Source organism: Oncorhynchus gorbuscha, unplaced genomic scaffold (genome assembly GCF_021184085.1).
Source record: "Oncorhynchus gorbuscha isolate QuinsamMale2020 ecotype Even-year unplaced genomic scaffold, OgorEven_v1.0 Un_scaffold_4814, whole genome shotgun sequence".
Classification (NCBI taxonomy): Eukaryota; Metazoa; Chordata; class Actinopteri; order Salmoniformes; family Salmonidae; genus Oncorhynchus; species Oncorhynchus gorbuscha.
In genome coordinates, this window is record NW_025748751.1 from 1 (window position 1) to 6,263 (window position 6,263).

At 48.6% G+C, this 6,263-nt stretch overlaps 1 pseudogene; it reads left to right on the plus strand.

Annotated features, from left to right (window-relative positions):
- Positions 1–2,584: 2,584 nt before the first annotated feature.
- On the plus strand, positions 2,585–5,764 carry LOC124028760 (annotated as a pseudogene).
- The last annotated feature ends 499 nt before the right edge of the window (positions 5,765–6,263 follow it).

Consider the following 6,263-nt stretch of genomic DNA (forward strand, 5'->3'; position numbering starts at 1 on the left):
TAAACCCCTGGTGTTAAACTCCTGGTGTTAAACCCTGGTGTTAAACCCCTGGTGTTAAACCCCTGGTGTTAAACCCCTGGTGTTAAACCCCTGGTGTTAAACCCCCTGGTGTTGTTAAATCTCTTGTAAAACCCCTGGTAAAACCCCTCCCCTGGTTAAACCTCTGGTTAAACCCCTGGTGTTAAACCCCTGGTGTTAAACCCCTGGTGTTAAACCCCTGGTGTTAAACCCCTGGTGTTAAACCCCCTGCTGTTAAACCCCTGGTGTTAAACCCCTGGTGTTAAACCCCTGCTGTTAAACCCCTGGTGTTAAACCCCTGGTGTTAAACCCCTGGTGTTAAACCCCCTGGTGTTAAACCCCTGGTGATAAACCCCCTGGTGTTAAACCCCCTGGTGTTAAACCTCCTGGTGCTGAATCCCCTGGTGTTAAACCCCCTGGTGTTAAACCCCCTGGTGTTAAACCCCCTGGTGTTAAACTCCCTGGTGTTAAACCCCCTGGTGTTAAACCCCCTGGTGTTAAACCCCTGGTGTTAAACCCTGGTGTTAAACCCCTGGTGTTAAACCCCCTGCTGTTAAACCCCTGGTGTTAAACTCCCCCTGGTGAACTAAACCCCCTGGTGTTAAACCCCCTGGTGTTAAACCCCCTGGTGTTAAACCCCTTGGTGTTAAACCCCCTGGTGTTAAACCCCCTGGTGTTAAACCCCCTGGTGTTAAATCTCTTGTAGTTAAACCTCCTGGTGTTAAACCCCCTGGTGTTAAACCCCCTGGAGTTAAACCCCCTGGTGTTAAACCTCCTGGTGTTAAACCTCCTGGTGTTAAACCCCCTGGTGTTAAACCCCCTGGTGTTAAACCCCCTGGTGTTAAACCCCCTGGAGTTAAATCCGTTGGTGAGTGCTACTACCAGTCACCTTGTCTTGGGGACAGGGGAACACCTACTAGCCTATATGATGCTGGAAGCCATGGCCCAACTAGACATATATCTGAGGTCATAATTATTTAAACTATTGAAACCATAGTTTAATCACCGTGATGAAAATCCTGGACCACAGAATGGCAGACACAGAGAGCAAGGTTCAATTGTATTTTAAATTCACTTCTGTTGACATACTAAACGTGAACCAATAAGAATTTTATCAAGGAGACCCACTGTAGGTGTTTACGTGGGAAGAGACCCCAGCCTTTACATCACACGATGCAGCTCATAAACACGTCTTATCATTGGAGGAGATTTCCTGTTGGTGCCACTACCGAGTGACGCAGCGGTCTAAGGCACCGCATCTCAGCGCAAGAGGCGTCACTATCGTACCTGGTTCGAATCCAGGCTGTATCACATCCGGCCGTGAGTAGGAGTCCCATAGGGCAGCGCACAATTGGCCCAGCGTCGTCCGGGTTTGGCCGGAGTAGGCCGCCATTGTAAATAAGAACGTGTCGATAATAACTGTTTTGCCTAGTTAAATAAAGGACGCTAAAATAAACTCCCGGTCACATACCCAGAGATGAAAACAGTCAAATAGAATCACTCATTGTGTCGTTCAACCCCGTTTCTCCGTCATCGTCAATTTGCCTAAAATGTAATTGGCTCATCGCATCACCGTTTAGATTAGCTCCGTTTGCCAGAGGGATTTAAATATATCTCAACCAGTCACGCCACCGTACAATGACTCGGGTTTTTACAGCAGAGGTGGCTTACACAATGATCTGTTGTTTCGGTGCTGCCGGTGTGTGTGTGTGTGTGTGTGTGTGTGTGTGTGTGTGTGTGTGTGTGTGTGTGTGTGTGTGTGTGTGTGTGTGTGTGTGTGTGTGTGTGTGTGTGTGTGTGTGTGTGTGTGTGTGTGTGTGTGTGTGTGGCAACATGTGTTATAGTACAGTATGTCTGCATTGTCGTCCGCTCCCCCCTTCTCTCCCTCTCTCTGCTCTCTCTGTCTCTGTCTCTGTCTCTGTCTCTGTCTCTCTCTCTCTCTGTCTCTCTCTCTCTCTCTCTCTCTTCTCTCTCTCTCTCTCTCTCTCTCTCTCTCTCTCTCTCTCTCTCTCTCTCTCTCTCTCTCTCTCTCTCTCTCTCTCTCTCTCTCCCTGTCTTCCCCCTCCCTCCCCACCTCTCTCTCTGTCTCTCTGTCTTCTCTCTCCCTCTCCGTCTTCCCCCCTCTCTCCCTCCACACCTCTCTCTCTCTCCGTCTTCCCCCTCCCTCCCTCCACACCTCCCTCCCTCCCCCCTCCCTCCCCACCTCCCTCCCTCCCCCCTCCCCACCTCTCTCTGTATAAAATCCTGCAACATGCGTTTACATGATTTAAGTATTATATTGGCTGTGACTCAGTGATACCTTAAACCCCGGTGGTTGTTTGACAGGTGCTACATGTTTATCTAGGCGGGGAGAATGGGTGCGTTTACAGCGGTGCGTCTTGGGACGGCCGCGTCATGTTGAGTTCTAGCTGTTCTACTGCACCAAACCAGGAGAGGGGAGCTTTATAACGTCGCGTTTCTGCTGATGCGGCAAACTGCAGTGCAGAGCAGAGCGGAGCCGAGGAGGGAAATGGTTCTGTGCTCTCTCTCTCTCTCTCTCTCTCTCTCTCTCACTGCCCCACTAACGTGTTCAGCTCAAACCTTCTCACTCACACCATCTTAATTTCACGACCACGCCGCTGGAGAGCGCAGCCACGCGTGACGGTCAAAAGACCAAGTGGGAACTACTAGTCGGTGTTGCCGTCCGTTGGAGAGGAGCTCAAGTTAACGGCTTTTATTTTCTTTCTTTCGTATTATATTATATTCTCTCTATTCCTCGTTCGTGCCGTTTCTTCAGCATGGTTTTAAATTGCCTGTCAAGAGATTTACGCTTCTTCCAAGGCGTTTCAGAGCCGTTCGGTACCTCAAGAAGGTCGCCCTAGTCGACGTTAGAAGCCAATAACACCGGAATAACGTGGGTGATATTAACGGTCGCCCTAGTCGACGTTAGAAGCCAATAACACCGGAATAATGTGGGTGATATTAACGGTCGCTCCAGTCGACGTTAGAAGCCAATAACACCGGAATAACGTGGGTGATATTAACGGAGACAGTACAGTCTATGAATATTTCACCGAAGCTCGTACTGTACAGTGCAGTAAAGTGATATCCGCCACCTTTAAAACAAAACACCGGGACTGTAAAAGTTGTAGCCGTGGCTGGCGGGTGCACCACCACCAAACAGAAATCCAGGTAATTAATAACAGAGCCGACAGTTCGGTAATTATTAACGTATCTTTATTAACGGTCGTTATTGTCATTGGTGTTGTAGTTATTATAAGGTAATAGGTGTTTAGTGTGTAGAGGGTTAGTACAGTGGGTGGAGAAGCAGAGGGTGGACAGTAGTAGTGAAACTGGAATAATGATGTATGAGATAAGCAATTGTCTCCATATCACAGTGTTGTTGTCTCCTGGATGTCCTCTATGCTGGTCAACCTGTTCCTGGTACCCCCCGCTGTTAGGTGGGCGTCCTCTCCCCCCCATCTAGATTACAGCATGTCACAAACACTGAGATAACACTGCTGAGCTGGAAAAAAAGATCTCTCTCTCTCTCTCTTGCATTCGATTCCTTTTATTTCTCACTCTTCCCTTCCTCCCTCCGACTAGGTGGAAGACGAAGGAGAAGAAGAAGAAGGAGGAGCAGCAATGGAGGACTACTCGGAGAGAGGAGCAAGGGAGCCTTAAGAGGAGCGGCGCTTGGCGAGCCCTCTGCCTGCCTGGCCCGGGTGAATGCAAGGGGGGTTTCTATCAGACAGAAGAGAGAGAGAGGGGAGAAATCTGAGGCGCGCAGTGACAGCTACTAGATGCCTGCCCCCACCGGGCTGAGCCGAGCATCTCCTGCCGCATAGCGCTGCGCCGAGCCCGGGCAACACCGCCAGGATGACTGTGGTGGCCGGAGATAACATGGATGAGACGTCCACCCTGCCGGGGCACCTGCAGGACACCTACCCACCACACCACGAGGACCAGGAGTGCTGCGAGAGGGTTGTCATTAATATCTCAGGGCTGCGCTTCGAGACCCAGTTAAAGACACTCAGTCAGTTCCCCGAGACGTTACTAGGTAACCCCAAAAAGAGGATGCGCTACTTCGACCCGCTTAGAAACGAGTACTTTTTTGACCGGAACCGGCCGAGTTTTGACGCTATTCTATATTACTACCAGTCCGGTGGACGGTTGAGGAGGCCCGTCAACGTTCCTCTTGATATGTTCTCCGAGGAGATCAAGTTCTACGAGCTCGGGGCAGAGGCCATGGAGAAGTTTAGAGAAGACGAAGGCTTTATTAGAGAAGAGGAAAACCCTTACCGGAGAAAGAGTTTCAACGACAGGTCTGGTTGTTGTTCGAATACCCGGAGAGTTCGGGACCCGCCAGAGGGATAGCTATAGTATCTGTGATGGTTATCTTAATTTCAATAGTCATATTCTGTTTGGAGACGCTGCCAGAACTCAAAGAGGACCCCAGGGGAAGGATGGAAACTGTAGGCAACGTGACATTCTATTATAAGCCAAATATTCTCACCGATCCTTTCTTCATAGTGGAGACCCTGTGTATAATCTGGTTCTCCTTTGAGTTGATAGTGCGGTTCTTCGCCTGCCCTAGCAAGGCAGCTTTCTTTAAAAACATGATGAATACTATAGACATAGTAGCTATCATACCCTACTTCATCACGCTGGGCACCGAGCTGGCAGAGGACCAGGAGGGGAAGGAGAAACCGAGTGAGCAGGCCGCGTCTCTGGCCATCCTCAGGGTCATCCGGCTGGTCAGGGTGTTCAGGATCTTCAAGCTGTCCAGACACTCCAAGGGGCTTCAGATATTAGGACAAACCCTCAAAGCCAGTATGAGAGAGTTGGGGCTGCTCATTTTCTTCCTCTTCATCGGAGTCATCCTCTTCTCCAGCGCTGTCTATTTCGCCGAGGCGGAGGAGAAGGAATCTTTTTTCACAAGCATCCCCGACGCCTTCTGGTGGGCCGTGGTCTCCATGACAACGGTGGGCTACGGGGACATGTACCCGGTGACCATCGGCGGGAAGATCGTGGGCTCGCTCTGCGCCATCGCCGGAGTGCTGACCATCGCGCTGCCCGTGCCTGTCATCGTGTCCAACTTTAACTATTTCTATCACCGGGAGACGGAGGGAGAGGAGCAGGCGCAGCTTCTTAACGTCAGCAACCAGGACCTTAACTCCGACAGCAACTCATCGCGCCGCAGCTCCAACTCTATCGCCGGCAAGTCAGAATACATGGAAATAGACGAAGGGATCAACAATAGTATTGATAACTTTAGGGACGCGAATCTCAGAACTGCTAACTGTACGCCTGTCCTCAACCAGAACTGCGTGAATAAGGGCAAGCTGCTGACTGATGTTTAGAAATATATACATTCATTCGGCAGCGACATCATGGGGATATGAGGACACCCCGTTCGTTGTAAATATTGTAGAAATGTTTCGGGAGATGCTTGATTTAACTTCGTTAATAATGCGTTTTTTCTTGCATTTGCGTTAATTACATTTGAATGAATAAAGAGAAAACTGTTTCACCAAAAGAGGATAAAAAAATAAGGTTTGTTTGACTCTCAAAATGGGAATGATAAAAGTATTATAATAACACATTATCTTTATGTTCCTAACGTTATCGGAGATATACCGGAAAACATCCTGCCGTTGAAATATGAAACGGGGAAAACACAACATGATCATTGAAGAAGAAACGGTTTTGCATGGATAATGGATAATGGATTATGGATCATGGATAATGGATCATGGATAATGGATTATGGATCATGGATAATGGATCATGGATAATGGATCATGGATAATGTATCATGGATCATGGATAATGTATCATGGATAATGTATCGTGGATAATGTATCGTGGATAATGTATCATGGATCATGAATAATTTGGATTATGGATTATGGATTACAGTGGAACTTGGGTGAGGGTGAGTTGCGTAATGCACCGGCATCTGCTGAAGAAAGAGAAAAGGATTATGGAATCTCAGCCCGAACCCAACAACCATCTGCAGTCACAGAGAGAGAGAGAGAGATCGACCAACGTTGTCCGCTAGGTGCAGTTGTTGTTCCGACGATTGCTAGTTACCTGCTGAGTGATCAGCTAAGCACTTTATCACAATAGAAACAAACAACAAACAAAAACCCCACACAGAAAACAGAGAACTAAAACACTGGTCTCCTGTTGCCAAGGAGACAGGATGAGAAGTGGGGGCTGTTTGTAGACCAGATGACATCTGTAAACTGCTGCTACTTTCT